This window comes from Triticum dicoccoides, chromosome 6B, assembly GCF_002162155.2.
Source record: "Triticum dicoccoides isolate Atlit2015 ecotype Zavitan chromosome 6B, WEW_v2.0, whole genome shotgun sequence".
Classification (NCBI taxonomy): domain Eukaryota; kingdom Viridiplantae; phylum Streptophyta; class Magnoliopsida; order Poales; family Poaceae; genus Triticum; species Triticum dicoccoides.
This window is the reverse complement of record NC_041391.1, coordinates 139,956,061-139,967,765: the sequence shown is the minus strand read 5'-3', so window position 1 is coordinate 139,967,765 and position 11,705 is coordinate 139,956,061.

Genomic DNA, 11,705 nt, shown 5'->3' with positions numbered 1-11,705 from the left:
CACCTGGTGTTGTGGATTTCAATAAGCAAGAGAGGCCTTCGGCGGCCAATAAGAAGAGATATGGCGATATAGGATCACCCTGCCTGAGTCCATGAGAGGGACTGAACTCCTCTTGCTTACCACCATTAAAGATAACAGAGAAGGAAACCGATGATACACACCTCATTGCTGTTTGTGTAAACTGTGGGCTGATCCCCAACTTGAGCATAACCTTCTCCAGATAATTCCACTCGAGCCGATCGTAGGCTTTCATCATATCAAGCTTCAAAGCGCAAAACCTGTTACTCTTGAGCTTCCTTGATTTCATGTAGTGGAGACACTCATAAGCAGATATGAAATTGTGAATAATGAGACGCCCTGGTACAAATGTTGATTGTTCCTTGGAGATGATATCGGGGAGAATAAGCTTGAGCCGATTAGCCAACACCTTTGATGCAATATTAAAGATCACATTGCAGAGGCTTATCGGTCGAAACTGTGCTAAATTTTTTGGGCTAGCAATCTTGGGAATTAAAACAATGAATGTCGTGTTTATCTCCTCCGGAGAATCTTCTCCATTAAGAACTTGAAGCACCATACCAGTAACCTCATCACCACAGAGCTCCCAGTGCCTCTGAAAGAAATGTGTCGGGAAGCCGTCTGGCCCTGGGGCCTTTGTCGGAAACATCTGAAACAAGGCCGCTTTCACCTCGGTCTTACTGTACTGTGCATCCAGAGATGTGTTCATGGATGTATCTACCCTGGTCGGTATGTGGGAGAGGACCTCCTCAATACCCACCGTACTTTCAGAGGTGTAAAGATTACTGTAAAAGGAAGTAGCCATACCAACCATCTCATGCTCCTCCTTACACATAGTTCCATCAGCCCGCTGCAATTCAACCATCCGGTTCTTTGCCTTCCGGGCGCTGGCTTTACGGTGAAATAATTTCGTGTTACTGAATACGCGCCCTCTGACGCCACATGATCTCCTCCCGTAGGCAGAGCTCGACCATACGGGCTTCGACAGCCGACGGCCCCACGCGGATAGGTAGCGAGCGTAGCTCCTCCAGTTGTGTGCGGAGGTGACGCAGCTCAGATCTCACCGCGCCAAACGACGCCCGGCCCCAACTCTGTAGTTTCCCGGCAACCACGAACAGCTTATGAGAGATCTTAGAGACACTTTGAGCCCGCCCCACAATAGTCCAGGCATCGAGTAGCACTTCTCCAAAGCTTGGGTCTCTTTCCCACATACACTCATAGAGGAACTGTTTTTGCTTTGCTCGAATACTCGTGTCAATCAAGTCGGTCTCCAGAAGAATAGGACAATGATCCGATTTTGCAGCTGTAGGGTGCTCAACATAGGCGAAGGGAAATAAGGTAGACCAACAAGATGAAGCCAGAGCTCTAACCAAGCGAACCCGGCTGTAGCTCCCTCCAGCAACCTTCTTCTCCCACGTCCAGTCCATGCCGCGATACCCCAGGTCAGCTAAGCCACATACATCAATGGCTTCTCTGAACGCATCAATCTGCGAGCTATCGCGCTCATTTGGTCCATGCTGCTCTTCTGGCCTCAAGATCTCATTGAAGTCCCCAATACACATCCATGGGAGTGTGCTCTCACCCCTCAAACGCTTCATGGTGTCCCAAGTTTTATACCGTAGGCTCTTGGTAGCTTCACCATAAAAACATGTCAATCTGCATTGCTCCTTGCCCGGTTCAGTGACCCAGGCATCCACATGATACTCCGAATAATTCTTTATTGAAACATCTAATGAGTTTTTCCAAAAAAATACAAAGACCACCACTACGACCACTACTACCGACACCAAAGCTGAAATCATAACCTAAAGACGTACGCAAACCTTCAACACGACTCTTCTGTAATTGGGTTTCAACTAAAACCAAGATAGATGGTGAACTGATCTCCACGAGATCACGTAACTCATGGACTGTCGCGGGGTCGCCTATCCCGCGACAGTTACAGCTTAGGATTTTCATTGGGCCTGGCGGCGCCCCGAGTCGGAGCCCACCAATAACGCCATCTTGTTTGTGTTTTGCTTCAATGGCAATGCTGATTTCTTCGCTTTCTTGGCATCTCGGGGGGACACATATGCTGGAGGTGGTGGGGGTACAATCGCAAGTGCCAGGCCTAGGCCTGGAACTACCCCATGACTGGTGTCAAAGCTCCCAGTCGCGCCTTGTGTTTGCTGGTTTTCATCAGGATTGTTTCCAGCCGAAGCGAAGCTCAGGTTTCTGCGAGCCCCCTGACCTCCTTCATGCTCCTTCCCCTTTGTGACAGTTGATTTCAGCGGACTAGTCACATCATCTTCATCTCCCTCTTCTGCTCCTGAATCCAACCCTGCATCCTGAGATGAGCGTTTGCGTGCAGGTGAAGTATGCCGAGGCGGTGGTGCACCCCTTCCCGATATTCCTCATCCACAACCTCCAAAACGACCACCACGCGAGGCTCGACCTCCTCCTTGCTGCTCCTGAACTGTGTCCCTTCTTTGTGCCAACATCCAGCTTCCCCGTTGCTTGTCCTTGGCCTCCCAAACTCCATCTCCACACTCCTCATGATTATGACCCATGAGTCCACAGACTTGACAGAAGTACGGTATCTTCTCGTACTTGACAGGGAGGGGCTTCCTGCCCTCGCCCACCACGTTCAATGGAATAACCCTAGTAAGCGGTTTATCCACCAGAACCCTAGCCCGGATTTGAATGTAGTTCCCTTCATAGAAAAGCCTAGGAGATAGTTGTGTTTCCTTCACCCGACCAATCCGTCTAGCGAGTTGATCAACAACCTCAAGTTTCCGGTAGAGCTCCGTTATATTGTGTATTTGTGCCCAGACATACATGCCATCAAAATTGAAGGATTCCGGGTCTTGCTTGCCATCATAATCTTCGATCAGCATCCTTGAGAGAGTCCTGGATTAGGGGGTGTCCGGATAGCCGGACTACCATCATCAGTCGAACTATCATCGGCCGGACTATCATCATCGACCGGACTCCAAGACTATGAAGATACAAGATTGAAGACTTCGTCCCGTGTCCGGATGGGACTTTCCTTGGCGTGGAAGGCAAGCTTGGCGATACGGATACGTAGATCTCCTACCATTGTAACCGACTCTATGTAACCCTAGCCCTCTCCGGTGTCTATATAAACCGGATGGCTCTAGTCCGTAGGACACAACAACAACCATTACAATCATACCATAGGCTAGCTTCTAGGGTTTAGCCTCCTTGATCTCGTGGTAGATCCACTCTTGTAAACATCCACAATATCAATATCAATCAAGCAGGACGTAGGGTTTTACCTCCATCAAGAGGGCCCGAACCTGGGTAAAACATCGTGTCCCTTGTCTCCTGTTACCATCCGCCTAGACGCACAATTCGGGACCCCCTACCCGAGATCCGCCGGTTTTGACACCGACAATCCCCATCCCCCTGAACAGCCACGGACCTCCATGGACAACTTTCTTCCAATCTCCCAAGCAGAACATCTGAAAGATAAATAGGTTTTCCCCCGCCTCCCTATACTGCGGCACATGTGCTAGGCTCCAAATCGATTTCATGGTTTCGAACATAGAGGATGCGTTGAAGATCCGGGTCGTGTTTACCTTCGCGATCACCGGCCATCTCGCATCTGCTGCATACCTCTTAGATTCCTCCACCCCCACGATCACGTCGTCTAGTTCATCGTCTTTGAGATCCAGGTGTTGCAGCATCTCCTCCAAGTTCTTCCCTGACCAACCCGCCGGGGACGATCCTGCTCCTGTCTCCATGCTTCCCGATTCCGATCCAGGCTGCGCAGAGAGGCGCCCAGCAATGTACCAGAGAAAAATCCCTAGGCGGCGATGCGTGCGCCGCCAGAGGCGATAAACCCTAACCTAGAGGGTAGCTTGCTAGTCTCCTACGTCAACCTATAAGTAAGGAATAATAAACCTGAAAATAAATATAATTAGGTATTCACAGTCTTTTTTTGGGCTGTACGTGCCTGTTTCTTTTGTTTTATAGCTACGGCCCAGCTGTCTTCTGTGTGTTCTGTTTTTTCGTTCGTGTACATTTTTTGGCAGTCTCCTATTGGCACAAGCAAACCCTAAAAAAATGGCACGAGCAACCTGGTGCGTACCCCACTGAGCCCACTGCATACAGAAATTTTGAAACTGCGAATATTTTCTAATTCATGATTTTTTTAAATCGGTCAACATTTTTAAAAATTGGGCTGAACATTCTTTGAATTTAAAACTTGTTTTTACAATTGAAAAAATGTTCACCATATTTTTTAAGTACACTTTTTGGAGCTCGTCAACAAGTTTTTTTTTTGCATAGGCAAACATTTTTTTAAATTTCTCAATAACTTTTGAAATTCATAAACATTTTGTTTGTGATGAACATTTTATGAATTCATCAATATTTTTTTGAATCAGTGAACATTTTTTCAAAATATAAGAAATATATTTTTCTAAACCTGAAGCATTTTCTTGAATATTTTCATAAATTCAAGGACATTTTTTCTATACACAAACTTTTTTGAGCATTTTTTGAATCTAGGAACATAAAAAAATCAATTCATGAATACCAAGTGTGTGTGTGTGCGCGCGCGCGTGCGCGATATGTGAGGAGATGCACTCCCTATATGTTTAGTCCTTCGTACAAGTGGCGCAAATTTTATAAGTTGCGAACATTATTTTTTGGAATTTTCTAAGTTGCACTCACTATATGTATGTGAGGAGATGCACTCCCAAAATGTTCACCATATTTTTGAAGTTGCAGTCATTTTCCAAATTCATGAACTTTTCTGATTTAGTGAATATTTTTTGAAACTGCGTACAGGTTTTTTGGAACTCTGCAACAAGTTTTTTTTTGCATAGGCCAATATTTCTTGAAATACGTGCAAAATTTTGAAATTCAGAAACAATTTTTTGTGACGAACATTTTTGAATTCATCAGTACATTTTTGAATCAGTGAACATTTTAAAAATATTGTTTTGAATATTTTTAAAAATTCACGTACATCTGTTGTAGACACAACGTTTTACTATTAAATCATGAACATTTTGTGAATCGATGAACGTTTTTGCTTTCTAAAAAACTCATGAATATTTTAAAGTTCATGTATATTTTTAAAGAGACACTGATATGCTTATAATACATAGTGCATCCCCATGTTAAACAAGACCACACACTGGGCCTGGTGGCGCGCTTGGGCAGAGTTTGTGGGTTCGAATCCCCCTGCGTGTTTTTTTTTCAAATTTTTTCGGCCCACTGACATATGGGCTGCGTGTTTTTTTTTTCAATTTCTTCGGCCCACTGACATATGGGCCGCACGAACGATGGCCTCCACTACAGAATACGAGATACGTATGTGATGTGTAGAGTCAAGACTGGCGTTTCAACCTTAGGAACCGTATTGACCACGTATTTTCATGTATCGGGACCGTATTAAAGCAATACGCAAGTTTCAGGACTGCGTCGCCTGCGGGTACGAGGACTATAGATGCAATTATCTCCTGAAAAAGAAATGCGGATTTTTTCCCCCGAAAAACTAGGAGCCCTCGTTAGGGGCGATTAGGGTTTCGGTGGAGACGGAGGCGGCCGCTGTCGTCTCGCCGGCGGGTCGCAACACTCCTAGGGCTGAGGATGGCCTCGTCCTCGGATCTTGGCAAGGGGAAGCAAGGAGCTGCGCCGGACAGGTCGGCGAGGGCTCAGATGGAAGAAGCCATGGGTAGACTGGATCTCACGGAGGAGGAAGCCACCCCCGCTGGTGGTGGACGATCTGGAGGAAGGAACGCAACAGAAGTGGGCGATTGCTGGGAAGATTCTGCACCGCAAGGTATTCCACATCCAGACGATTGCAAACGCGTTGAGGCCGGCGTGGGGAAACCCTAGGGGTTTGTTCTTCAGGCCAGCAGGAGAGAATATTTTCGTGGCGGAGTTCGACAATCGCCGCGACCGTGATCGTGTGCGTGAAGGATCTCCGTGGCACGTCAGCAAGCACGCAGTGATTCTGACTGATTTCGATGACAGCATGCGGCCGTCGGAGCTCAGGTTTGATAAGCTTCAGTTGTGGACTAGGGTTCTGAACCTTCCCTTCAACAGTCAGAACGAAGTTAGGGGACTGGCGGTGGCCAAGAAGATTGACAATACGGTGACATCAATATAGTTTGATGCTGTTGGGGGGTTTCTCAGAGCGCGTGTGACTATTGATGTATCAAAACCCCTGCGACGTTGGATTTTGATTGATTCTGCAAAGAGAAAGAGTAGAGATTGGTACGATGTGTAGTATGAACATGTGCCAAATTTTTGTTTCTCGTGTGATCGTCTTGGCCACGCTGATATGGTTTGTCCTACACCTGGTACCCAGGATGAGAAAGGAGATTTGCCGTTCAATACGAGTCTGCGAGCATCGGATGATAGGAAACCTAGTGGATCAGGGGATAGCTCATCAAAGGATCATCAGAGCTCTAACAATAGTAGGACTGATGGGGCTGGCCAAAAGGATAAGGCAAGTGGATCAGCTGAGGTTACCTCTCCCAGGAAGAACAGAGAGAATTTTAACAAGCGAAAGGGAGGCCCCCAACAGAATCAAGTGTATCGTAGGGTAGACCACTTAGCTCTGGCGAATTCTAGTAAGGAACAAGCTGATATAATAGCAGCATCGCCAATGGATATGGTTTTGTTTAATGCAAAGGGGCAGGATGTTTCTGTTGAAACTGAAGGTGGGGCCGAAGTTTTGGTAGAACCCGATGCTAAGAAAAAGAAACCAACGCCTCCAACATCTGAAGACTCGGCAGTGGCTGTTAGTCAGCCCTGCCGGGGCCAATGAATTATCTAAGCTGGAACTGCCGGGGGCTTGGGAACCCCGAGGCAGTTCGAGAGCTTCGCAAGATTGTGAAGCAAGAAGGGCCTTCCCCGGTTTTTGTTATGGAAACAAAGATTAGGGCGACAAGGGTGGAAAGCTTAAAGCACTCACTTGGGTTTGCGGGATGTTTCGCGGTTGATAGTATTGGTCTCAGTGGTGGAATTGGACTGTTTTGGTCCAAGGATGTTACGGTTGAATTACAAAATTTCAGTTCTGGTCACATAGATGTTATGGTCCGGAAAGCTGATGATACTGCTCCGACATGGAGATTTACCGGGTTCTACGGAGCCCCAAGAATTGAGGAAAGACATCACAGTTGGAGGTGTTTGCGGACACTGCATGGTATTCAACATGAGGCATGGTTGTGTGTCGGCGATTTCAACGAGACGGAGCACGGCACTGAACACTTCAGTCGCGCTGCTAGACCGGAGTGGCAGATGCGTGCGTTTCGGGAGGTGTTGGAGGACTGTTCTTTGCAGGACTTGGGCTTCTCTGGCATACCTTTTACATGGGATAATAGACAGGCAGGTGGTGCTAATGTTAAAGCCCGCCTTGATCGTGCTGTAGCAAATGCTGGCTTTCTACAACGCAATGAGCATTCACGTGTACGGCATATTAGCTCTGTAGAATCAGACCATTGCTTTGTATTGATTGAAACTCGTGATTATTTGAATAAAGGGGACCACGACAGTTCCGGTACGAGGATGTGCGGCAGACTCATGCTGACTATGATAGTGTTGTGATGGATATGTGGCATCGTAACCATACTGGGCAGGGTCTTGCATCGACATCGGCTACTTTGCAATGTATGCAGAGGGAGCTGGGGTCTTGGGGGGCACGAGAGTTCGGCTGCCTCGCAAAAACAGTAAGAAAACTTCAGAAAAAGCTTGAAATACTTCGGAAACAATCGGTGGGGAGAGGGCCCTCCGAGGAGGAGAAAGCAACGGTGGTTAAACTGCGGGAGGCACTTCGGCAGGAGGAAGTATGGATGAGGCAGAGACCGAGGGTACCGTGGCTGCGACAGGGAGATCGAAATACAAAATACTATCAGGCTCGAGCAGCCCAGAGGAAACGTATGAACAAAATTTCTAACCTTCAGAGAGCTGACGGTACAATGTGTGCTACTGAAGAAGAAGATAAAACCGAGATCCAGTCGTTCTACCAAGCATTATTTACGACTCAGGGCTTCCATGAGATGGATGAACTGCTGCAGTTTGTTCCTGAACGGGTGTCTATGGAGATGAACACTTCCCTAGATAAACCCTTCGAGGCTGATGAAGTGAAGAAGGCACTGTTTCAGATGTCACCGTCCAAAGCGCCGGGTGTGGATGGATTCATTGCAGGTTTTTTCCATAGGCATTGGGAAGTTATTAAAGATGATCTGGTGCCAGCTATTCTGGACTTTGTTAATGGAGGGGAGCTTCCGCCAGGGTTTAACGATACGTCGATTACTCTTATACCCAAGGTACGGAACCCCCAGTCTATTTCACAATACCGCCCTATATCCTTGTGTCCGGTTCCCTATAAAATTGCTTCGAAGATGATTACCAATCGTCTCAAGCTTTTGATGGATATAGTTGTGGGAGAGGAACAGAGTGCTTTTGTTCCCGGTCGCCTCATCACGGATAACGTACTTGTGGCTTTCGAAAGCATACATGCGATGAGGAGAAGAAAGAAAGGGAAAAATTATTCGTGTGCAGTTAAGTTGGACATGATGAAGGCTTATGATCGAGTTGAGTGGCATTATCTGGAAGCAATCATGTTGAAACTTGGATTCAGTGCAACCTTTGTGCGATTGATCATGAAGTGTGTCTCGTCGGTGAGATACACCGTTCGTGTTAATGGCGAGTTGATGCCTTTTTTCACTCCCTCAAGAGGATTTCGGCAGGGAGACCTAGTTTCACCCTTCTTGTTCCTGCTTTGTGCAGAAGGGTTGACATCTTTACTAAAGTTTTATGGATGAGGCCACATTGACAGAGGTATACGCGTGTCGTACAGAGCTCCATGGGTCAATCATCTTTTGTTCGCCGACGACTACTTAGTCTTTATAAGCGCAACATCAGAGAGTGCGGATAGATTGAATAGAATGTTATTCATCTACGCTTCTTGCTCGGGGCAGTCAGTCAATCGCGAGAAGAGTGCGGTGTTTTTTCACCTAATACGCCTGCTAGTAGAAGAGAAGCTCTCAAACAAATCCTGGGCGTTTTGGTGGAAACTTTCAGTGGCAGATACCTGGGTCTCCCGATCGCGGTTGGGAGGATCACTAGTGGTACATTTGATCATATCGGGGAGAGCTCACGTAGCAAAATGAATGGATGGGCGGAACGGCTGCTAGCGTGTGCAGACAGAGAGATCCTTATAAAATCAGTTATCCAGTCCATCCCTACTTTCAGCATGAGCTGCTTCCTATTGACGAAGAAGGTATGCAAGAAGTTGACGTCTTGCATGGGAAAATTTTGGTGGAGTGGTTCCCTTGACAGACGATCTTTGCACTGGATATCATGGGACAGTCTCGCATCCCCAAAGGTTAACGATGGTATGGGCTTCCGAGATCTACCATTGTTTAACTTGGCACTGCTAGGGAAGCATGGGTGGAGGTTCATTACAAATCCGGGATCCCTATGCAGCCGTGTTATGAAGGGTCGCTATTTTCCTGATGGAGAGTTCATGGATGCAGTGGTACCACACTCGTCGTCGGCTGTATGGCGGGCCATTATTGCTGGTCGTGAAGCTCTCCAGGAAGGACTTGTGAAGCGTGTGGGGACGGGCTCTACCATCTCCATATGGGCAGACAAATGGATCCCGGGATTGTCAACTCTTCAACCGTCAGTTATACCAGGGGGCACTACGTTGTCCTGGGTAAGTGAACTTATAGATGAAGAGAACTGGACATGGAAGAGGGAGTTGATTCGGGATGTGTTTATTCCCTCGGAAGCGGAAGCGATACTAAATATTCCACTTCGTCATGGCGGAGGGGAGGATTTTCTTGCTTGGGCTCATGAAGTTAATGGCAACTACTCTGTCAAATCTGCGTACTGTGCTCTCGTGACTCGCAAAGAGCGTGCAGCTCTAGAGGAAGGGGCGGCTACAAGCACTTCACAGACTGAAGGACAGATGTGGAAGCGATTATGGAGGCTTAAGGTGTTGCCTAAAGTGCGCGTATTTTGGTGGCGAGTTGTGAGGAAGATTCTGCCAGATGAATGCACTCTTCGGCATAGACATATACAAGTGTGTTTTGCAATGGATGAGGACTTGATGCACGCTTTACTGCATTGCACTCATGCGAAGATGTTCTGGGAAGAAGCTTATGACTGGCTGGGTGTGAGGCGGCCACGACTACACCCGGATACGTGGGCTCGGGACATTCTAGAAGACCCACAGTTCACAGATACTCAGAGGGCGCAGATGATCTCCGTTATGTGGGCGATTTGGCATTCTAGAAACAGAATTACGCACGACCGTGAGAAACTGGACCCGGTGACGACTGTTCGGAGGATCAAGGAAGACTTATCCGTCTTGGAAATACCGAGTTCTGCTGCTGCGATTTTAACGAGGTACGGTTGGGTGCCTCCGGAATCGGGGGTGGTCAAAATTAATACAGATGCAGCGATGAGTTCGGTCCTGGCTCAGTGTGGTGCAGGAGGAGTTGCTCGTCCTGACACTCGTTTGCTGGGAGCTTGGAGCAAACCCCATCATGGGGTTACGGATCCGTTTATTGGTGAGACCATGGCGCTGAGGGATGGAGTTATCTTTGCGAGACTGCGCGGGTTCTCACATGTGATTATGGAGACAGACTGCCTGGAGGTAGTGAACCTCTGGAAATCTCGCCATAATAGTCGTTCTGTTGTGGCATCTTTATTTGTAGAAATTGGTGAGCTAGCTGCCAACTTTATTTCTTTTTATATTCAACATGTAAACAGGTCAGCCAATCTACCGGCCCATCTTTGCGCTAAACATGCATGCACACTGATGGCAATCAAGAGTTGGACTGACACTAGACCTTCCTGCTCACTAGCCTAGTGGCCGATGATGCTAGGAGTGCCTCAGTTGAATAAAGCTCCCAAGTTTGATCGCAAAAAATGCAATTATCTCCTGATACTCCGTACCGGTTCGTCATCGCAAAAAAAGAAAATTACCCACGATCCACGCCGATCTCTCCCCTGTTTCCGCCGCCAACTGCTCCTGCTGCCCGAGCCTTGCCGACCACCGCGCCACCGCCCCGCCGGCCCGTCTCTCCCCTGCTTCCGCCGCCGACCACCGATCCACCGCCGCCCGCTGATTTCCGCTCGGCCGAGGCCGCACGACGCCGCCGTGTGCCCCTCCACATCACGCCGTGGGGTTGCTGGGCGCGCCGACGCCTCCGACGCCGACACCAACTACCGGCCCCTGAATCCTCGAGTTGAGGCACGTTGTTCCTGGCTGCTGCCCCCGACGCCGACGCCATCTGCCGCTCCTGAATCTGTGCGTTCCGCTGCCGCCGCCGACGCCATCTGCCCCACGAATTCTTTCCCACGAGGTACCTTATTTTCTCTTCGTTCACAAAATTCAGTGCACTCAAAATCGATGCCAATGGCCAGACCTTCTCCCGCGAGTACACAAGAGTACAGACTGCATGACAACACTTGCCTGATAGATACAGTAGATAGATGACCAAATAAAGAATGGGTTCAATTTCAATTCATACTGCAGCATCTAAGTACTACTCTTTGGCGACATTGCCAGGGCTGCTCTGCTTTTCGTGCATTCAAAAGCACCAACCAGCAGGATGAATCCCGGCCGCCCTTTCACCTCATCAAACCAAAGTTTTAATTATATCAACACCGCACCATTTCCATGCACAGCATAGCTGCAGCTGCTACCT